At 42.1% G+C, this 23,791-nt stretch overlaps 1 protein-coding gene across 16 annotated transcripts in view; it reads left to right on the top strand.

The window, feature by feature from the left end:
* KIF16B (kinesin family member 16B) overlaps positions 1–23,791 on the top strand; it is a 316,370-nt gene that overhangs the window by 20,332 nt on the left and 272,247 nt on the right. The window lies entirely within an intron of this gene.

A 23,791-nucleotide genomic window follows, 5' to 3' on the forward strand; every position in this document is an offset into this window, starting at 1 on the left:
TTGTGAAGCCGAAGGAACTTCCAGGGGCTGTGTGTTAATAATGCATTTGCTAGAGTAGTACCAGCAGTTTGCTTTCTCTGTGCAGCTTCAGCGTGATGTGATTCTATCCACTCATTTGCTGTCAGAGGCACACACACGGCTGTTCTTCAAGCCCCTTCCCCCTGTGACTTCTAGAAAGTGAAGGGCCTTGTTTCTTTGCACTTGTGTTGGAGAGCTTCCTGTTTCAAGTGCTGAACTGGGTTTGCCAAGCTTTGAAAATGCAAATGGAACAGAGCCATGAAATGTGAGGGGGCTCAGTGTGCAGGAGAAGGGAGACTGAATTAGAAAGCATAATTAATCATAAAAGGATGGGATGGCGATACCTGAGAGTTGAAGGCTTGAGTGAAACAGAAGTAAAACTGCTTGTCTGATGTCATTGTGTGATCAAAGATGAGGCCTTGGCTCGAAATGAGACGGTGAATGCCATTACATTGTGTGCTAGTTCTCCCCCTCTTCTCCCCTCCTCCTTTGAAATGAGGTCCAAATAAGAGGTCAAGTATTTTTTTTTTTTTTTTTAAGAGGTCAAGTATTACACCAGGTGCAACTCTAGCTTTCCTTCACCCTCATATACCTGTTGTAGGAGGGGCCTGCTTTATTGTGCATAGACTATTGGGTCAGCTGAGCCCCAGAAATGAGGCCAGACCTGTTTTGCTCTCTCCCTCTGTTTTATTACAAAGAGCATCATGATATCAGAGGGCTTGCTTTTTTTTTTTTTTTTTAACCTCAGGCCTTTCTGGCTTGACAACAGGGTTATTTCTTTTATTTCTGCATAAATCGTGGTAGTGTATTCAGTTCAAAGGAATCTGGGATACATTCTTAAGTGTTAAGAATCTGCTAATACTGCCCCAGCAGTACAGCTCTGGGGGACGGTGGCTTTACTGTTCAAAAGTTGCATACCTTGAGGTGAAAATACTAGCAGGTAGTTGGAAGGATTGAAAATTAAGGAGGTTATGCTAAAAAGACATATATGTAGTTTATGCTAAAAAGGCAAAAGGAAATGAGAGAGAAAGCCCCTTGCTAGTGGCTTCTTTTTTTTTTTTAATTTTTATTTATTTATGATAGTCATACAGAGAGAGAGAGAGAGAGAGGCAGAGACACAGGCAGAGGGAGAAGCAGGCTCCATGCACCGGGAGCCCGATGTGGGATTCGATCCCGGGTCTCCAGGATCACGCCCTGGGCCAAAGGCAGGCGCTAAACCACTGCGCCACCCAGGGATCCCGCTAGTGGCTTCTTTAAGAAATCATAAGGAAGAAATTAGAAAACCTTGTTGCTCCTGACTGGTTTAAATCATGTTTTATTTTGTTAAAAGTCAGCTTGATTGGTTTCATCACAGCATTGTCATCGCTCTGTCCCCAGAGGCACCATGGGTAGGAGAAGGTAATAGAATCCAACAGAAAGCACAGGAAATTTGAGAAGCCACAATCAGATTCTTTAGATTTGTTGGCAGTTAGTCGTTTAAAAAAGTTTTGTTGTTGTTAGAGGCATAACCCCTTCTCTGAAGTGTCTCAGTTTCCTATGGGAGTCTGTACACCCGTGTTTGGGCAGCTGGGAGAGAGCCACTGACCTGCCTGAGGGGAAAGCCCTCATCAACTCCCTTTCTGTTGTCCTGTGGAGAGCGGGCACAGGAAGGCCATGTCCTCTTGTATTTCGGGACAGTCAGAAACTCAGAGTTTCCATAAAATTTTCTGATCTAACACAGGGTGTACCAGTCAGTCCTAGCCCTGGGTTGCCACCAACAGAAGAATGTTCTGTTGATTTATTTATTTATTTTTAAAGATTTTATTTATTTATTCATGAGAGACACACAGAAAGAGAGAGAGAGAGAGAGAGAGAGAAAGAGGGGCGCAGAGACTTAGGCAGAGGGAGAAGCAGGCTCCACGCAAGGGACCTGATGTGGGACTCGATCCTGGGATCACACCCTGAGCCATCCAGGCATCCTGAATGTTGGGTTTAGAATGAATATGTAGAATTTCTCCCCTACATTAGAATAAAAAGTTCCTGCACAGCAAAGGAAACAATCAACAAAACTAAAAGACAACCTACTGGACGGGAGAAGATCTTTACAAATGACATATCTGATAAAGGGTTAGTATCCAACTTATATAATTCAACACCAATAAAACAAATAATGCAATTCAAAAATGAGCGAAAGACATGGATGGACGTTTCTCCAAAGAAGACCTTACAGGTTGCCAACAGACAGAGGAAAAGATGTTCAACATTGCTTATCATCAGGGAAGGGCAAACCAAACCACAATGAAATATCACATTATGCCTGTCAGAATGGCTAGTATCAAAAAGAAAAGAAACAAACCAGTGTTGGAAGGATGTGGAGAAAACGGAACCCTTGTGCACTGTTGGTGGGAATGCAAACTGGTTTAGCCGCTGTGGAAAACAGAATGGAGGTTCCTCAAAAAGTTAAAAATAGAAATACCATATGATCTAGTAATTCCACTCCTGACTCTTTACCTCCCCCAAATGAAAACACTATTCAAAAAGATACATGGACCCCAGTGTTTATTGCAGTATTATTTATAACAGCCAAGATAAGGAAGCAGCCAAAATGTCTTGATAGACAAATGGGCAAAGATGTGGCTATATATATATTTGTGTGTGTGTTTGTGAGTGTGTGTTTGTATATATACATACATACACGCAATGGAATATTATTATTCAGGCATAAAAAAGATTGAAATCTTGCCATTTGCAACAACATGGATGGATCTAGAGAGTATAATACTAAGTGGAATAAGTTAGAGAATATCATTTCACTCATATGATTAGGAATACTAAATGATTTCAGTCATGTGGAATTTACGAAACAAATGAACAAAGAAAAGAGACAAAGCAAAAGACAGATTCTTAACCACAGAGAAAAAATTGGTGGTTGCTAGAGGGGAGGTGGGTGGTGGGGATGGGTGATGGGCATTAAGAGAACACTCACCATGATGAGCACTGAAAATACATAGGATTGTTGAATCACTATATTATACACCTGAAACTAATATGACACGGTATATTAATTACACTGGACTTAAAAAAAAAAAAAAACCTTTCTCCTTTATTTGCTTTATTTAAAATTCTTGACTTCATACCATTTCCCCTTAACCACTTTCATGCATTGCTGGTGTTTTCAGTATTTGGGGGAATTGTTATCTTTGAGCACTCTTGGCTTGACCCACTGTTGTGTCACAAGCATCCTTCGGTTTCACTGAATGTTAAGAGATGCTGGTCCTTTCCATGTTACTGTGAAGGCCAGGAAAGAGATGTCGTGGGTGGGGAGGGTCTCCTGGAAGACACAGCTCTAAAGTAGTTTCTGTGAACATTGCTGATAATGCTAAGGGCAGCGATCGCATCTGTGTCAGCATGTCCTTCACTGCATGCTTTGACTCCATCCTCTGAACCCCGTAGCCTCCTCTGAGGTAGGCAGAGAAGACGAGATCCACCCCCATTTTATCCATAAAATAAGATAAAGGGCAGGAAGACTTGGTGGTCACCAACACATTGGTTAGTTAGAAATGCAGAATGTGAATGTCACCTCTGTCACCTCTGTCCCCTGGTTTCATACAGGTTCACGGTCCTGGTTCCTGTTTTCCTGTGGACTTTGCTAGTGATGTCTGATTGCGGGGTAGGCCCTTTTTGCCCCTCTGAAACATTTAACAGGGCACATGGAGAAGCCAGGAGTTTAGGACACTGGCCTCATCTCAGCAGATGGCTTCTTGCTGCAGAGTGGATTTAACTGGTATGAGGTGCAGCTGGGTATCAGGAATTTTCTAGTCCCAGGGAGATTCCTGTGTGCAGCAAAGCTGGAGAGTTCCTGGGTTGGGAGTCCTCGCTGGGAGTGTGATTACTGGTGACACTCCAGCCGCCCAGGATGATGTCAGTGTGCCCACCTTCCACTGATGCCTGACCTTTTCTAGGTAGTGGCAGATAAAAATCTCCCTGCATGGGGAGAGTGGCTTCTTCCTCTGTTCTGTTTCTTTGCTGTTGTGTGTTTCATTACAACTCAGAAATTGCAGACGTGGCATAGCATCTTCCATGTCTGACCAGAACCAGTTTGGTGTGAAAAAGAGCAAGAGCAAGAGCAGGGCAGGCAGGGAGAAGCTTTTCATCAAGCCTAATGGTGTTTAGACACAGGAGAAGGCAATGTGACTCCGTTTGGTGTTCCAAGAAGATCCTGGAAAACAACTGTCTGGTGACCTACCCGCTTGTCTCTCCTATACAAAATGTGGGTACTGCTTAGGCAGTGATTGGGCTTCCTTTTTGATAACTTTATTTTACTTACCATGTCAGCCAAAATTCAATCTCTCCTTGGTCTGGCCTCCCATGCCTGGGGTGGGGTGGGCCACTTGGGCCACTCATCCAACCCCCAGCTGGCTTTGCTTTTACAGCCTGTCTGCTCTCACCCATGTGGGGTGATTGTGGGCCATTGAAGGATGAGAATTAGGATTATACATCTCTGTATCCCTGAGAGCCTCATACAGGGGAGACATATACGTTTGTCCTTTGACCTACTCCTGCTTTCTTTAATCTACAGGTGAACATTGTGAGTGTGCCTCGGGGAGGAAGGGAAGGGGCTGTGGGCCGGAGGGATGGCATGTGTTTCCTGTTTCAGAGTGGACGTTCAGTGTATAGTCAGAATAACTGGACATCTTTCACAAATATTTAAAAATATGTGAAAGAATTTTGGTGTTCCTGATGTTCTTTTTTGTGAACTGTGGCCTCTGGATTGTGTTGATGAAGATAAAGCATTTCATAAATAAAACCCGTGAGGATCATGAGTTTTTCTTCTATTGAAGATCTGGCTAGAAAATTGGAAAAATGTATTTTCTGGATTCCCTCCGATTCTACTAATTTTGGGAAAGCTCTGGAAAGGTTTTTAACACACATCTGCCCACCAGAATGTAAACTCCTCCAGGAGGGCAGAGCTTTTTGTTGGTTTTGTTCACTGTGTATGTCCAGTGTCTCAGCACACGTGGGCTAAGTGTTTGTTGATTAATAGATGGATCTTGGGTTTGTTATGGAGATGAAATCACTGATTGTCTGCTGTGTGCCCAACCTTGTGTTGCCTGCTTTCTCCTGTTATATATTTCAGCAAATAAATGATGCATAGGCTAGCTCAATACCCACAGCCTGGCTGCATAATCAGTACATTTAAGCAACTGTGTGTGATAGTTTTTTTCAAACATTTTTAAAAAATTCAATTTGCCAACATATAGTATAGCACCCAGTGCTCATCCCATCAAGTGCCCTGCTTAGTGCCCGTCACCCAGTTACCCCATCGCCCCACCCACCTCCCCTTCTGTAACTTGTTAGTAGTCCCTCATGGTTTGTCTTATAGTAGGTTTTTTTTTTTTTTTAATTTTTATTTATTTATGATAGTTACAGAGAGAGAGAGAGAGAGGCAGAGACACAGGCAGAGGGAGAAGCAGGCTCCATGCACCGGGAGCCCGATGTGGGATTTGATCCCGGGTCTCCGGGATAGCGCCCTGGGCCAAAGGCAGGCGCCAAACCGCTGCGCCACCCAGGGATCCCCTTGTAGTAGGTTTTATTCAGCCATTTATAGGTGAGGAAACCAAGGCTGGGCAAAGTTAAATCAGGTGCTAAAGACACAAAGCTGCTCTAAGGCAGGAGTTCAGTCCAGGTCCCCAAAGCCCAGTGCTTCCCCATATAATTATTAAACCACTTGGCAACATCAGAAGCTGTGTTTGCATCTTATTCCACTCTGACTCAAAGTGAAGTCTTTTGAAGAAAAAGTCCACAATTTAGTATTTTGAAGCATACCTATCTCCTACCTGGTATATTTAGCTAACAATGTTGTAAAAGGAATCAATCTTTTTATAAGCTAGCTATTGTTTTTTTTTATTTTTATTTCAAAAGCTGTCACTGAGAGCATTTTTCTGAAATAGAAATCTGGAAGGAGGGTTGTAGTGATGGTATGGGGAAAGAGCAGAGAAAACTCATTTCTTTGTGTTTTGTGGCACTGCCACACTAAATGAAACTATCTTTGGACATTAAGTAGCTGGCTTGACATCTGAATGCAGGAAATCAAGAGGAAGTACTAGAAAAGTTCTCTGTTTACTCTTACGCTATTACATTTAAACTACCGCTTTTCTTTTATGAACGTGTTGCTTCTATGATTTGGAAAAGCCTATTGAAGAAGGTTGGTCATATGCACATCCTTATTTTTCCTCTGTCCTGTGACTCAGACTGATGTTCCCTCTGCTTTGGTCCTGGAGTCAGAGCACAGCTGTAGGTCTTCGGGAGAAGCCTCGCTTCATTTCTGCCTTTGGAGTTAACATCTGACAGGTTAATTGATATTTATAGGAAAACACGTCTGCATTTAAGGATTGAAAATGTGTAATAGACTTTATGGGATATCACACAGAAGATACTGGCTAGGAGGAGTTTGGGAGGCTTCCTAGAGGAGGAGACATCTTTAAAAGCTTTGAAGGAAAAGTGGGATGGAGGAGAAAAGTACATTCCAGACAGAGGGAACAGCATGAGGGTCATTGAGAGTCCTGGAAGAAGGAGCAGTTTGGAAGGGAATGGGGGCAGATGTGTGTGGGAGGTAAGGCTGCATGGGCAGCTTGTGTCCCCCATCCAGCGCCTGATGGGGTAGACACCTTGCACCCTATTTAGAGTACTCTTGGTGTGGCTTGCTTACATGTGCGACTGGCCCTTTGTGTTCCTCTTAGATCCCGAGCTTACCTAACTCCCACCTCGGGGTGTAACTGGGGTCAAGTTTAGGGTTGTCACGTGGCACACAGCCCACAGCCATTCAGCGTGGCTCAGAGTATTGACTCTTACTTATTTCCTTTAACTTTTCACAGTGCTGATTCTAGTAGCAACTTGGAGCAAGTCCCTTAACCTCCTGGGGCCTCAATTTCTCTCTGCGTGAGTCGAGTCATGGGCAAGGTCTTCTGCTCTCTCGAGTTCACCGTCTTCTTGTCACGTGTTCATTTCCCTGAGCTGAGAGCCTATTCAACCGTCTTGGCTCCTGGTTGTCCTCCCTGCAGAGTATCCAGAATTTCCTGCAAAGTGTCTCTGTTGTCTTTCGTCTCAAGCAAAATTTAGTTCTTTATGCTTTTGGGCTTGAATTTTATAGTGCATGAAATTCTTCAGCTCTCTACTGGTTTTTCTCAACTAGGCTAGGGTTGTGCGACAGAACTAAATTATGCCTGATGCCTGGAGTAAGGCATCCGTTCACATATGTGATGACTTGATTTCTCTTCTGTGCTTCTAGAATGGTACCAGTTATGTACTGTCCCTGGGAGAATTGAGAAAATAGTTGCTCAGTATATGTACATAATTTTTTTCTTTCCTTCTTCCTTTCTATTTAATTGCAAATTGCAGTTTTCATGCTCTTTCGCTACTTGCTCTTTCTTCTCACCTACCAGTGTTTCCAATGACTGTGGTGTTTCCATCCTTCAGAAGAGAAGCCCTCATTGGAAGCCAACCCCGATAACCCTAAAGGCATAATCCAAATCTGGAGTTTTGTTCTGGAATTGGGGATGGGTAGGTTGGGCCCCATTCAGAGGAAGAGATGAGACCACCTAGTGAAACGTTTCAGAAGGAGTTAAGAGGAGCTAAGCTTCCTCACTCATGGGGCCCCAGCTCCTCACAGTTGACGAGGGCACCACAGATCAGTCAAGGCAGTGGTTCTCACATTCCTGGTCATCTGCGGAACTTAGGATGTTTAATATACATATTCCTGACCCCCGTCCTGGGGATTCTCACTTGGTAGGTCCGGGCAGGAATGCTTCAGATGGTCCTGTTGATCATCAGGGCTCTGGAATCCCAGATGTGGCCCTGTTGTCTTTTGGACGCATCTGTTCTCTGACCCTGGTCCAGTGTCTCTTGTGTGGCCTGTAGTGTCCTCCTTGGTGGCTTTCTTTCTCTGGACTCCCTCTGGAGTCCATCTGCAGCACACAGAGGCTGCATTTAAAATTATAAGTACGGTTTTGCCCTTTCCTGGTACCCCAGACTTTCCCACATCTGCAGCCTCCTATCACATGTAAGTTCCAAAGTCCTGGAAGGCCTGATGTAATTTGGCCCTGGCTGTGCTGACCTCACGTCCCATTTTTCTGGTCCCTCTCCTGCAGTCATGCTGGCCTTTTGTCTCCTCCCCCCCTCAAACCTACTCATTCCTGCCCTAGGGCCTTTGCCCTGCTTTTCTGTTTATCTGTAATGCTCCTCCCAGATCTTTGCCTGGTCCTTGGCCTTGCTGCAGTCAGGCCTTTGCTCCCATGTCGCCACCTTGGAAAGGTCTTTACTGGCCACTTGCCCTCCACTGCCTCTGCCCTCAGTATCCCATAACACCCTTTCATTCCTTTATAGCACTTACCAGTATCTAAAATGGTATTGTGTAGCTCCCTCCAGCTATGGCAGAGGTCTGTAGAGGATTTCACTTAGCATTTACGCTCATAGCATCCAAGACTGTGACAGCACTCCTGCCCTTGGCTCGTCAATGGTGGGAGTCCACAGGGAATGGAGCGGGGACTCTGCAGACTTCTCACAGGCTGCCACTCAAGGTTGGCCTTTGGATGTAGGTCATGGTACCACTGACCTCTGGTTGACAGCTGTGTGGTGAGATGTGTTCTGAGGAGCTGAAATGAGGTCAGGGTGATCGCCTGAGAAACCTACTCCAGAATTTTTTTCAGTGTCTGACTCCCCTGGGTTTTCCCCAGAAACTGAATTGAAGACTTTTATGATTTCATGGAGAGCAACTAAGAGTAGTGAGCAGTTCCATGTTCTTCAGGTGCTCAAAAGCAGCCAGAACAGTTAAGGAGAAGCTGGTAGCAGGAGAATAGCCCTCCCTGACTTTGTTTCCACACTTAGGCACAAGTGAGGGGACATATATTTATGGCACCTCTGCTGCTGCATTGGGTACTGCGGGTGCAAGCTAGTGAAGACTCTGCTCGCTCAGTTGCTGTCTAGGCTTGAGGAAGGGAGGCGAATACACATGCATCTAACTGGGAAGAACCTGCTGGGTGCATAGCCCAGCTAAGAAATGGTGGCATCCAGGGTAGGAAGTGAAAATAGTGTGAGTAAATCACATGCAATATTTGGGGGATATAGTTATACCAAAAAAGCATTTGTTTAACTGAAATCCACATTTAGTTGGGTGTCCTGTATTTTACCTGGAGTCCTAATAAAGGGAAGAGAGACCTGTCATTGGGTAAAGCAGAGGGACTGAGCAATTCATTGAGTGTAGGGGATCAGAATATAGTATATTGGTTTTCAAATATTGCATGAGATCTACTCTTACTACTAACAGCTTCCTCTTTATCCTTTCAGAAATGTTCAGAAATGTTTTTGCGCATTTGGAAGCATATATTTTATGTTTTATTTATCTGCTTAACTATGAACTGGATCATGGACTACACATGGCTACTTGTTTTTTTCTCCCACTTAACAGTGCTCCTGGGACTTCTTTCCATAGTAGTGCCCATAGTGGCCATATATTCTTAAAAAAAACAAAACTTTTTTTAAAAGATTTATTTATTTATTCAGAGAGAGAGAGAGAGGCAGAGACACAGGCAGAGGGAGAAGCAGGCTCCATGCAGGAAGCCTGACGTGGGACTTGATCCCAGATCTCCAGGATCACACCCCGGGGCTGCAGGCGGCGCTAAACCGCTGCGCCACCGGGGCTGCCCTTAAAAAAAAAAAAATTTTTTTTGCTATTGAATGTTTTGCCACCAAAGTGAAGGTCGTTAAATACGAGTTCGCATTATGTTAGTTTGCATTTTTAATTTTTGATTGAAGTTTGTTTGTTTGACATACAATATTATGATGTGTACAACATAGTGATTCTATAGTTATATACAAAGTCTGTAAGTTTTAAGGTCAATTTGGGGGATACTGCCTGACTTCAGAACTTGGGGTGAATAAGCTACTCTTTAGAATCTTCTTAGGTAATGCTCAGTTTAGAGATCTCAGTACCACTTAGTCAGGCTGTTTGTTATGGAGTGACCAAATACCATCAACTGAGCAACTGGAATCAATTTGGATTGCTGAATAATTTAAAAATGCTTCAAAATACTTGAATGAACATAAGGTGTTTTTTTTTTTTTTTTTTCTGATAAGCTTCCTCCTACGCACAAATCTGAGAGCTGACACAATTCATCTCTTTTTCTGATTGGGCATTTTACTCTTTTCCTCCCTTCCCCTTCTCCTGCCCAATATTGATCTATAACTCAGTCTTCTTACTCCAGCTGGTTCATTTGTAGCATCTTATGGTCTAGTTTCCAGACCTTTCAAATAAATTACTCATTTATATGAAAGAACCATAATTGACTTTTCGGTTGAGAAACCCAATTCACCAAAGTGGCCCGGGAGAGACATAGTTCATTTTGCTCTATTATCAGATCAATGTTCAAATAATATTTTAGGATTATTTATTTTCCTCAATATGAGAAAAATGTCAAGATTTATTTCCCATGTTTCTTAAATGTCAGAGGAAATTGACCTGAGCTGGGGGAACTCTCAGTGCCTGGTGTTTTACAGTTTTCAGCTGAAGGGATTAAAAGATAAAGCACTGAGCATTGATTGTGAGCGTTGCCCTTGTACTCAGTGGTCTCAGGTTGTGGAGTGTAAAGAAAACTGGTTCTTGCTTCTCTGGGATTTGCTAGACTGATTGGAGAGGTGACATCAGCAGGGAGAAGACCTGTATGAGTGGGATGAACTAGGCAGGTGTATAAAGGGAAATTGTTTCTGAAGTTTTTATCGGGGTGAGTGATGCAAATTAGACTGGAGAGGAGCCTTGCTTTGGAATGGAAATGGGAATTGGATAGCACCATAACATGTGGAAGAACAAGAACCAAGAATGATACGGGGGCTCATAGGGAGGCTGGCATTAAGTAGAGGATGCACGTGGAGAAGACTAGGCCAGGGTAAGAGGCAATTATTTAACTTTTAGTCAGCCCATCCCATTCAACAACTTGATGGTACCTCAAAGTTGCCAGGGCATAACCTAGAGGGTATAAACTTAGACAGTTAAAGTTCTTACTTCTAAGAAGTTCAGAGTCTGGTGGGTGAGATAGGGAGGAGGACCCTCTGACTAGGGGATAGGATGGAAGGCTCAGTGAAGGCTCTCCAGATATGTGAGGTCTAAAGCTGAGTCTGGCTGGCTGGCTGGGAGTGGACCAGGCCAGTAGAAGGGGGTGGAATTGATACAGTGTTGAATGGCAACATTAGTTGGGATCAGAGCAGGAAGGACTTTGTATACTGCTGGGAGTTGGATTTTATCCTATAGCCTTTGAGAGGTCACTGAACAAGTTAAAGCAGGGAGCCTCATGGTGAGATTCCACTGATAGCAGGGTGGAGTGTGGGTGGGAAGGAACAGGCTGGAGGCAAAGACACTAGAGAGGTGGTAGCAGCCCAAGCTGGGACAGTGTCTGTGGAGTGGGGAGATGTGGCATATGGCCACGGTCGGTAGATGAGCTGTTGATTGCACAGGACTAAGTAATTGCCTGTTGGGTGTGGGGATGAGGAAGTGGGAAGTAAAGCTGTTGGATGGTGTGTCACCTGGACCCAGAAGTCACCTCTGATAGTTAAAGGCTCTGTGGTGAAGTGAGGGCCATGGGCAGTGGCCTGTCTCCGTGGACAATGGGCTGAGCAGGATTGATCAGCAGTGTGTGGAGAGAATGAGGAGACTGGAACCTTCCTTCTTCTTTCATCTCTGAAATATTTGGAAGTTTGACAACTCTCCTGGAATCTATAAGGGATGAATACACCAGAGGGTTGGTTCCAAATTTAATAATTCCAACCATCATAAGCACTTTGTGGAGATTACTGTGGCTTTTCCATAGGTATTTTTAGTAACTAGAGTGAAATTTGCTCTATATGGCTTAAAATCTAGCATTTTTGTTATAAATACTAATACTTTTGGAGTAAAGATACATCTTTTTCTTATAGTTTTAGTTTTTAGGTTCAAGAAGGAAGCAATCTAGGAAATTGTTGCTTGTAAAATTTCCTTTCTGGAACAGAAACATCCTTGCACATGGCCCATCTCCTGACACTGCGAGGTGATCCACCTCAAGCGTATCTGCTGTACTTCACATCTCCTTGGATTGTCCTGCAATCTTTGTGAAAGAACTGCCTAATTTGGGATCCCTGGGTGGCGCAGCGGTTTAGTGCCTGCCTTTGGCCCAGGGCGCGATCCTGGAGACCCGGGATTGAATCCTACATCGGGCTCCCGGTGCATGGAGCCTGCTTCGCCCTCTCCCTGTGTCTCTGCCTCTCTCTCTCTCTCTGTGTGACTATCATATTAAAAAACAAAAAACAAAAAACCCTGCCTAATTTACCAAGGGCACTGAAGGATTTCCCACTTTCCACTCATCAAAGATCCTGCATGAAGGCTGTAAGAGGTTTGACATCACAAGCAAGAGATCTGATGTGGTTTTGACAGGCAAGAAACTGCCTTGTAGGAACATTAATACCAACAGTCTTAAAATGTTTTCCGGCAGTTTCTGACTGAGTGACTTTAGCCCTCCCTCCAGACTCTGGATTTACAGTGATTTCTATGTCAATGGCCTTCTGCTCCAAAGGCTTACTACCTTTTAAGTGCTGCGAGGGAGATATGGATCTGTTTGTTGGTGTTAAATATTTTGAATTTTGATAAGACTCAAACTCATCAACACATGCTTTTGGCACTTGAGCAATTTCCACCAGCCACCAGACTTCATGCGGAGTGTCCCATCATTTGCATCTGCATGTGTTTTATTTGTGATTTCCAGGACAAGGTCACAGGGTTTTCTACCGGCTGGGCTCATTAGATGATTAAGAATATAAAGTTCCACCGTGGCACCCAGATTTTCTTTGTTAGACACAGAAATAAATTCTTTGCCTTCTCCTAGAAGGGTATCAAGCAAACCAGAGTTGTAGAAACCTGTGTAAAGGTCACCATGATCTGGGGTACCCAGCTTCTGTGTTTTCCCCTAAGATCTTTGCTGCAGGCAGTAAAGATTCCTTTACCCAAAGTGGGTAGCCACTTTGATTAAATGTATGGATTTTTCACATGAAATGTTTATTTTTCTCCAGTATTTATTTTTGAATCGTTATTTGTGTTAAGAGAGCTCATTAGCTCATTAGAATAAGGGGAGCAGATGTATAGATGTATTGTAGATTTTGTTCAGATGTTCAGCTTGCTGAATGGTCACATCTAAAAAAGGTATTCTCATTTTGCACACCTGTCCAACTTTTTGGGCTTTTGCAGCCCATGCTGGTCCTTAAACTGCTGTTGAGTTTTACCACTCAACGGCAGCTTGTTCAGCACAGAAGATAAATATTATCAGGTAAGCCCTGGTTTTTATCTCTTAATAATGCTGCATTGAATCTTCTGGAAGTTTCTGGGTTTTTTCCCCCAATCCACAGAAGATCCCCTTTCTTGCAAAAATCTATGAAATAGCTTCTGAAAATGTATTGAGATATTGTTTTTTAGTGTGCTCAAACTCATGTGTTGGTGCTGTGGTATTTTTTTCTAGTTCCTCCTTCGAAGATCATTCCAGCTCTTGTTGAATGACTTTATTGGAACTGAGAAGCATCATCTTGAGACAGCTTTGCTAAGATCTTCCTGAGCCATGCCTCACTTTCTGTAACTGGTTCCTCCTTTCTTCCCTTACTCCCTGGGTTTTTTAAGATTCTGTCCCCAGGCTATTTTTTTTTTTTACTCCTTAGCTCCTCCCTTACCCTGATTATTTTTAAGAATGACTTCAAGCTAGTGGCAGCAACATCACCTTGATGTTGGGAAACAGTCTGGGTATAGAAAGGGCTAGAAGCTGATAGCTTGGCAGGGTGCTGGGAATGAGGTAACCTAGATGTCGTAACACTCAGATGATGTCTTAGATCCCAGTAAGTCAGACACTTGTTGTTTTGGGTCAGAAGCTGCAGTACAACTTAAGAGCCAAGAGTGGAGACAGTGTCAGTTGCTTTAGGTTGTAACCATATTCTGCTATGTGATTTTACAAAGAAGACTTAAAGGTCAAAGTACAAAGGTAGTTTGTTTCCCAGTGTGTGAAGTATGTAATGTGATGGAGTGTCTCATGAGAGTGAATGCAAGGCCAGTTATCACTCTGTCATATTAAGATGATGTCAGCACAGTGCTTTTCAAACTTTCACGTTCATTGGAATCTTCAAGGGCTCTTGTTACAGTGCAGATTCCTATTTAATAAGGTCTGTGGTGGAGCCTGAGATCCCTCATTTCTTGAGAGCTTATTTGGAGTTTCTAGCAGAGGAATCCAGCTGCTTGTATATCCTTGACTGAAGAATGGTCTTCCTCCGTTGGGCAAGATTGTCCTCTTCCACTGAGTGCACAGCTTTGCGGGACACACATGGAGTGATAAGGGAGGAAGGGGACACCCACCTAGCCAGCCAGATCAGCTGAATCAACCCTGGCGATCAATGGGGTGACAGATGTCACAGCCAGATCACCCTTACCTCTGAAATCCCTCATTTCCAACAAGTTCCTGGGGCTGCTGATGCTACTTCTTCTTGGGCTATATTTTGAGACACAAAGTCTGAGCTGGAGCTCCTATCTTTTGGGATACAGGGCTCTTTGAGAAAGTGAAGAAAGCTATGGACCTTCAGAACAGTGAACCTGCCACCTTTCCCCTCCCACTGCCACATCGCAGTGAGTGTAATTTTAAGGTTGTGAACCCTTTGAAGCCCACCAAGCATCTTCAGGCTTGAGAAGTGGCTAATAGATGCTCATATGACATACTAATCTTTCAGTCACTATCTTCTCTAGCATTTTTTAAATGTTTTTTTTTTTTTTAACTTTTATTTATTTATGATAGTCACACAGAGAGAGAGAGAGGCAGAGACATAGGCAGAGGGAGAAGCAGGCTCCATGCACCGGGAGCGCGACGTGGGATTCGATCCCAGGTCTCCAGGATCGCGCCCTGGGCCAAAGGCAGGTGCCACACCGCTGTGCCACCCAGGGATCCCTTCTCTAGCATTTTTAGAGTGGATGCTAACACTAGGGAGATACTGCCATTCAACAGGGAAGAATAAATGATCACGTGGAGGGCCCTTTAACTAGCGCTGCTCCAGGGGTATAGGGCCGTGATCCTTGGAGTTACTTCACCTCTGACTTCCAATGAATAGTGGGCACAGTGTGAGTCTCATTCCTTCATGTTTTGTAAGTAAGAATTGACAAGTAGTGTGAGCAGCTATTAATAGTCACTTCTGGTGTTCCATCCCAGGATGGTTGTGTGCTCCCAGTAGGTATTTGTTGATAATAGTGGTTTTAAAGTGAAAGATCTAGAAATGTTTAGTGACTGAGAAAGGACCCAACTGGGAATGAGAGGGATTGAGATGCGGCAGCCTGTGGTGTTAATAAAACTAATTGTGTAGTTCTCCTGCTGCGGGCAGGACATGACTTTCGGTAGTTGCATGCTGTAAGAAAGGGGTAATTTTGTAAGGTATTTGTTCTATGGCCACATGAACATGGGATGTCCCCGAGGCAGTTCTCACTTTTGGGTTCAAAATAGAGCTGCCCAAGATCTGGGCACTGTGCCCATGGGGGTTGGAGGGACCTCATTTGTTTGTCTGTCTTTTGAGCCACTGTTCTGTTTATCCAGGCTTGTACTTCTCTAGACTAGCTTGGAAAAGTTCAATCAGGCCATGGAAATCCACTGTAGTTCTTGGGTGTTTGCAACTTACTGTTTGGGTTTCATTGTTCTAGCAGGTATTTATTCTGGATGGTTATCCTGAGGTTGCCAGGATACCTGCTTCCCTCACCCTGGGGTTATTTTAAAGTAAATCCCAGATGTCATATTATTTCATTTATAAATACTTCAGTGTGTGTCTCTAAAAGGTTAAGACATTAAAATCATCAGGATACCATTATCACACCAAATATGGTAGTAATAATTCCATAATATGAGACATTTAGTCAGTGTTAAGATTTCCCTACGTATCTTATAATTTCTAAAAATGCCCTCTGTTTGCACTGAAATCCAGTTGGTTGATAGGTCTTTAAAGCCTTTTTTCAATCTGTAGGTTCCCCTTTCATCTTTATATCCTTGCAATGTATTGTTCTTGTTATTGAATATACTGGGTCCCTTACCAGCTATCCTTCCCAGAAGCTGGATTTTGCTGATTGTGTTGCTGGCATTGTTGACGTGTTCCCCCTGCCCCCTGTGTTGCCTGGTGTTCACTGTGCATCAGCTCTAGATGAGAGTCAGGCCTTTTCTGTGGGCGAGGGGCAAGATTTCTGCAGCACAGGTGTCTGGTCTTTCAGTTCTGATGGACAGCATGTCTGGTTGTCTCCTGGTGTTGGAGTTAGCAGCCACTGGTTGTCACTGCCTGGAGCCATGAATACACCAGGGTCACAAAGTTCTAACATCCTAATTCTATCGTTTCTTCTTCATTTATTAAGACGAATACTCTAAAAAGAGGAACTTTTTCAAACAACTATTTGGTGAAGCTGTTAAAATTAAAAATACTTGGTTGTTTAGGAAATGCAGGGCAAGTACTTGAGTTTTCCCCTTTATTTACTAGGTTTTTTTTTTTTTAAGATTTTATTTATTTTAGGGAGAGAGAGCATTTGTGCAAGAGTGGGGAGAGGGGCAGAGGGAGAGAATGGGAGAGAGAGAGAATCCTCAAGCAGACTCCTTGCTGAGCATAGAGCCAGACACGGGGCTCGATTCCGGGACCCTGAGATCATGACCTGAGCCAAAACCAAGAGTCAGATGCTTAACTGACTGAGCTACCCAGGTGCCCCTGTTTACTAGTTTTTAAAATAATGAGGTGATTCTTTTGACTCTCCAAAGGAAACCATTCAGTTTTTATTTTTTTTATGAGTTCATAAATTGATGCGTATTTCATGTGTTTCAGTCTATTGCAGTTACTGTTCTTTGTGCTACTCAGCTTTAGCCAGTGGGAACTTATTTCAGGTTGGCTCCTGAGTCTTTTTGACGTGGCTCGTATATTGGTTATTTCTCACTGTGTAACACAATTTAGGAGCTTCTGACAACATTTATTATCTCGCTGTTTCTGCGAGTCAGGAGTCAGGGTGGGGTTTATTTGGGTCCCCTGACCCACGCAGGGCCTCAAGGCTGTAGTCCAGTGCTTTCCAGCCTGGCTGGGCAGGGGCACTCCCAGGCTCACCCTTGGGAGTACTGGCAAGTCGCAGGTCTTTGCCACGTGAGTCTCTCCTGAAGCCTCACAGTGTGACAACTGGCTGGCCCTATTGCCAGGACTCTGAGAGAGAGACAAACAGGAGTTCCAGCAAGTCAGAAATCAGAATCTTGTAATCTAAGCTGGGAAGTACCAGACCATCACTTTTGTGGACTTAGTGTTGTGTTTGTTAGCACTGAGCTGCTAGGTCCAGCCCACTCTCCAGGGCAGAGGCTCACACAGGGACCTCAAATACTTGGAGACAGAGATCACCAGGAGCCACGTTAGAAATTGTCTGTGGACACCTTGAACAAACTGGTTGCTTCCAATGTGCTAGCATCCTGCTTTATTGTGTGAGGAGATAGTTCAGATATTTGGACTGACTCTTTCTTCAAATAGCCCTGACTCTAAATGGAATTTAGAGACTATAATTTGGGCATAAGATTCTAGGTGTTTTCAGGGGACAAAGCTAGGGAGTACTTTCTTTCTTTTTTCTTTTTTTAAGATTTATTTATTTGTTTATGATAGAGAGAGAGAGGCAGAGACACAGGCAGAGGGAGAAGCAGGCTTCATGCCAGGAGCCCGACGCGGGACTCAATCCCAGGACTCCAGTATCGCGCCCTGGGCCAAAGGCAGGCGCTAAACCACTGAGCTACCCAGGGATCCCCGGGAGTACTTTCTTTCTTTTTAAAATTTAAATTCAAAAGTTACCATATAATGAGTTATTAGTTTCAGAGGTAGAGGTCAGTGATTCATCAGTCTTATATAATACCCAGTGCTCATTATATTGAGTACCTCCTTAATGTCCATCACCCAATTACCCCATTCCCCCACCTCCCTCCCTTCCAGTAACCCTCAGTTTGTTTCCTGTGATTAAGAGTCTTTTATGATTTGTCTCCCTCTCTGATTTTGTCTTGTTTTATTTTTTCCACTCTTCCCTGTGATCCTCTGTTTTGTTTCTTAAAGTCCACATACGAGTTGAGAGTGTATGATAATTGTCTTTCTCTGATTGACATATTTCTGCTTAGCATAATACCTCTAGTTCCCTCCATGTTGTTGCAGATGGCAAGATTTCATTCTTTTTGATGGCTGAGTAGTATTCCGTTGTGTGTGTGTGTGTGTGTGTGTGTGTGTACACACACACACACACACGATTTCTTTTTTATTTTTTATGACATCTTCTTTATCCATTCATCTGTCAGTGGACATCTGGACTCTTTCCATAGTTTGGCTATTGTGGACATTGCTGCTATAAATATTGTGGTGCAGGTGCCCCTTTGGATCACTACATTTGTATCTTTGGGATAAATACCCAGTTGTACAATTACTAGATTGTAGGATAGCTCTATTTTCAGCCTCTTGGGGAACCTCCATACTATTTTCCAGAGTGGCTGCACCAGCTTGCATTCCCACCAGCAGCATATGAGGGTTCCCCTTTCTCTGCATTCTTACCAACATCTCTCCTGACTTGTTAATTTTAGACTTTGCGACTAGTGTGAGGTAGCATCTCTTTGTGGCTTTGATTTGTGGCTGATGCCAAGTGATGTTTTCATGTGTCTGTTGGCCTTTTGTATGTCTTTGGAGAAATGTCTGTTCATGTTTCTGCCCATTTCTTGATTGGATTATTTGTTCTTTGAGTGTTGAGTTTAATAAGTTCTTTATAGATTTTGTATACTACCCTTTGTCTGATAAGACATTTGGAAATATTTTCTCCCATTCTATCTTTTGGTTTTGTCAACTCTTTCCTTTGCTGTGCAAAACCTTTTTGTCTTGATGAAGTCCCAATAGTTCATTTTTGCCTTTGTTCCCCCTGCCTTTGGAAACATGTCTAGCAAGAAGTTGCTGTGGCTGAGGTCACAGACGTTGCTGCCTGTTGTTTTCCTCTAGAATTTTAACGGATTCCTGTCTCTAGCTCTTTCATTGATTTTGAGTCTATTTTTGTATATAGTCTGAGGAAATGGTCCAGTTTCATTTTTCTGCACATACGGCTGTCCAGTTTTCCCAGCACCATTTGTTGGTTGAGAAGCTGCCTTTTTTTCCATTTGATATTCTTCCCTGCTTTGTCAAGGATTAGTTGACCATAGAGTTGAGGTTCTGTTTCTGGGTTCTGTATTCTGTTCCTGTGATCTGTTTGTTTTTGTGACAATACCATGCTGTCTTGATGATTATAGCTTTGTAATAGAGCTTAAAGTCCAGAATTGTGATGCCCCCTACTTTGGTTTTCTTTTTCAAAACGCCTTTGACTATTTGGGGTCTTTTCTGGTTCCATATAAATTTTAGGGTTATTTGTTCCAGCTCTGTGAAAAGTTGATGGTATTTTGATGGGGATTGCATTGAATGTATAGATTGCTCTAGGTAGCCTAGACATTTCCAATATTCTTCCAATCCATGAGCATGGGACATTTTTCCATTTCTTTGTGTCTTCCCCAATTTCTTTCATGAGCGTTCTGTAGTTTTCTGAGTTGGATCCTTTTCCTCTTTGGTAAGGTTTATTCCTAGGTATTTTACAGTTTTTGGTGCAATTGTAAATGGAATTGACTGCTTAATTTCTCATTCTTGTGTTTCATTAGTATAAAGAAATGCAATTGAATTTTGTGCATTGATTTTATATCCTGCCACTTTACTGAATTCCTGTATGAATTCTAGCAATCTTGGGGTGGAGTTTTGGGTTTTCCATGTAGAGTATTCTGTCATCTACAAAGAGGGAGAGTTTGACTTCTTCTTTGCTGATTTGAATGCCTTTTATTTCTTTCTGTTGTCTGATTGCAGAGGCTCTAGGACTTTTAGTAGTGTATTGAACAACAGTGATGATAGTGGACATCCCTGCTGTGTTCCTGACCTTAGGGGAAAAGCTCTTGGCGTTTCCCCGTTGAGAATGATATTCACCTTGGGCTTTTCATAGATGGCTTTTATGATATTGAGCAGTGTTCTCTCTAACCCTGCACTGTGAAGAGTTTTAATCAAGAAAGGATACTGTACTTTGTCAAATGCTTTTTCTGCACCTATTGAAAGGATCATACAATTCTTGTTCTTTTATTAACGTAGTGTATCACAGTGATTGATTTGTGGATGTTGAACCACCCTTACAGCCCAGGAATAAATCCCACTTGTTTGTGGTGAATAATCTTCTTCATGTACTGTTGGATCCTATTGGCTAGTATTTTGGTATGAATTTTTGCATCTGTGTTCATCAGGGATATTGGTCTGTAATTCTCCTTTTTGGTGAGATCTTGTCTGGTTTTGGGATCAAGGTAATGCTGGCCTCATAGAGTTTGGAAGTTTTCATTTCTATTTTTTGAAACAGCTTCAGAAGAATATGTATTAATTCTTCTTTAAACATTTGGTAGAATTCCCCTGGGAAGCCAGTCAGCCCTGGATCTTGTTTGTTGGGAGATTTTTGATTACTGCTTCAATTTCCTTGCTGGTTATAGGTCTGTTCAGGTTTTCTGTTTCTTCCTAGTTGGTTTCATTGATTTCTGCTCCAATCTTTATTCCCTTCTGCTAGGTTAAGGCTTTATTTGCTGTTCTTTTCTAGTTCCTTTAGGTGTAAAGTTAGGTGTTATGTATTTGAGATCTTGTTTCTTGAGAAAGGCTTGTATTGCTGTATACTTCCCTCTTAGGGACTGTCTTTGCTGCATCCCAAAGGTTTTGAACAGTTGTATTTTCATTTTCATTTATTTCCATGAATTTTTTAAATTCTTAATTTCCCAGTTGACCCATTCATTCTATAGTAGGATGCTCTAACCTCCATGTTTTTGAGTTCTTTCCAAATTTCCTGTTGTCTTTGAGTTCAAGTTTCAAAGCATTGAAACTCAATGATCTCAATCTTTTGGTACTGTTTAAAACCTGATTTGTGACCCAGTATGTGATCTATTCTAGAGAATGTTCCATGTGCACTCAAGAAGAATGTGTATTTTGTTGCTTGAGGATGTAATGTTATGAAGTCCATCTGGTCCAGTGTGTCATTCAAAGCCCTGGTTTCCTTGTTGATCTTCTGCAGTGAGTGGGGTGTTAAAGTCCCTCACTATTATTATCGATGTATTTCTTTAATTTTGTTATTGATTGGTTTATATAATTGACTGCTCCCATGTTAGGGACATAAATATTTATAATTGTTAGATCTTCTTTTTGGATAGACACTTTAATTATGATACGATGTCCTTCCTCATCTCTTATTATAGTCTTTAGTTTCAAATCTAATTTGTGTGATATAAGGATTGCTATCTCAGCTTTCTTTTGATGTCCATTAGCATGATAAATGATTTTCTACCCCCTCACTTTCAATCTGGAAGTGTTTTTGGGTCTAAAACAAATCTCTTCAGACAGCATATGGATGGGTCTTGCTTTTTTATCCAATCTGATATCTTTTGATTGCAGCATTTAGACCATTTACATTGAGAGTAACTATTGAAAGATTGGAATTTAGTGCCATTGTATTGCCTGTAGAATCACTGTTTCTGTATATTGTTTCTCTTCCTTTTTGGTCTGAGTTACTTATTGGCTCTCACTTTGCTTAAAATATCCCTTTTAATATTTCTTGCGGGGCTGGTTTAGTTATCACAAATTCTTTTAGTTTCTGTTTGTCCTGGAAGTTTTTTATCCCTCCTTCTATTTTGAATAACAGCCTAGCTGGATAAAGTATTCTTGGGTGCATAATTTTTTAAATTATTTTGCATCCTGAATATATCATACCAGTCCTTTCTGGCCTGCCAGGTCTTGGTGGATTGGTGTGCTGTCAATCTAGTGTTTCTACCCTTTTAAGTTATGGACCTCTTCTCCCCTAGCTGTTTTTGGATTTTCTTTTTGTCTCTGAGATTTGGAAATTTCACTATTATATGTTGGGGTTTTGACCTCTTTTTACTGAGTTTCAGGGGTGTTCTCTGTGCCTCCTTGAATGTCTGTTTCCTTCCTCAGGTTAGGGAAGTCCTCCACTGTCATTCGCTCCAATATACCTTCTGCCCCTTTCTCTCTTTTTCCTCTTTTTCTGGGATCTCAATTATTCTAATATTGTTTCGTTTTATGGTATCACGTATCTCTTGAATTCTCCCCTCATGATCCAGTAGTTGTTTATCTCTTTCTCAACTTCTTTATTCTTCATCTTCTATATCACTAATTCTCTCCTCTCCCTCATTTATTCTAGCATTTAGAGCTTCTGTTTTTGATTGCATCTCATTAATAGCCTTTTTGATTTCTACTTGATTAGATTTTAGTTGTTTCTCCAGAAAAGGATTCTCTAGTGTCTTCTATGCTTTTCTCAAGCCCAGCTATTATCTTTATAATCATTAATCTGAACTCTAGTTAGGACATCTTCTGTCTTTACTGATTAGGTCCCTATCAGTCAGTACTGCCTCCTGTTCTCTTTCTTGAGGTGAGTTTTCTGTCTTGTCATTCATACAGAAAGTAGTCGCTTTTCCATTTGCAGAGTTGCAGCTGTTTTTTAGATCTCTGGTTGAGTTTGCAGGTGTTCACAATGATTTGATAGCTCTCCAGATGAATTCTTGGGGCCAGATGAAACTAAGATAATCTACTCCACCATCTTGGACTACTGGGAAGGGAGTCCTTTCTGTTTCCTTTCCAATTTCAGATAAAGTTTATGCTAGTTCCATTCAGATGTAGGACCACAGAGTTTTTACTTAACCTCATCCATCTTACGTTTGTATCTCCTTTCATTCAAAAATCTTGGTTCTCAAAGTCACAACCATAATTACTTAGGTATTATCCCATAGTACACAAACAGAAATAACTGAATGACAACACTTACTTTACCAGCAGAAATTTGATTACTGAAAGTGCTTTAAGATTTCTTCACAGTTTTTTTCCCCACTGTGGACTATATCCCACTACATTCTACAGTCAGATTTCAGTATACAGTCATGATTGGAATCATCTTGCACTGTGGTGCTGATGCACAGTTAGGTTCATTTGCTTCAGCTTTTCTGTTTTAGATCATTTCATTTTAACTTAATTTTAATTTTATTTTTATTTTTTAACACTGAACATATCACCTGCATTTCAAGCTTTTTTTTTTTTTTTTAAACACTGATGTGTTTCAGACCACTTTAAAAAATAATCTTTTTTTTTTTTTTTTTTTTGGTATAAGTTATTTCCATCATTCTAAAGATGATCTACAGATTCGGGTATTTTTGTAGAAATCTAGCTTCTGTCTCTGTCTTGTTTTCTTCTTTCCCCATAGTTGGCTGGCCTTTTGAAAAATAAGTAGGCTATACTTTTTGTCTTTACGTAAAAGTGGTAGCATTTTAGGTAGATTTTTCTCCATTTTGCATTCCCCTTTTAACAATACACCCTGGCTACCACCCCCAGCAGTATATAGAGACCTTCTTCATTCTTTTTCAGTGACAGTCCACTCCACTGTGTAGATACATGGTCATTTATTTTTGAGAACTATACTTCTTAAGAGTTCTGTGGATTTCCAATTCTGCTGTTTTCCAGGAACTGCAGTTTCTGAATGCTTATAGAGAGAAGGTGGTAGGAGGGAGCAGTGTCCTGGCTGCTTCTAGAAGCAGTACCTGTTTGTGACCATTCATATCAGTTTTCTTCTTGGTTCTCATCCTGGGTGGGGGGGAAGTGTCTGTCTTTTTGTAACCAGGTAACAATCAATCAATCAATC

This window comes from Canis lupus, chromosome 24 (assembly GCF_003254725.2).
Source record: "Canis lupus dingo isolate Sandy chromosome 24, ASM325472v2, whole genome shotgun sequence".
Taxonomy (NCBI): domain Eukaryota; kingdom Metazoa; phylum Chordata; class Mammalia; order Carnivora; family Canidae; genus Canis; species Canis lupus.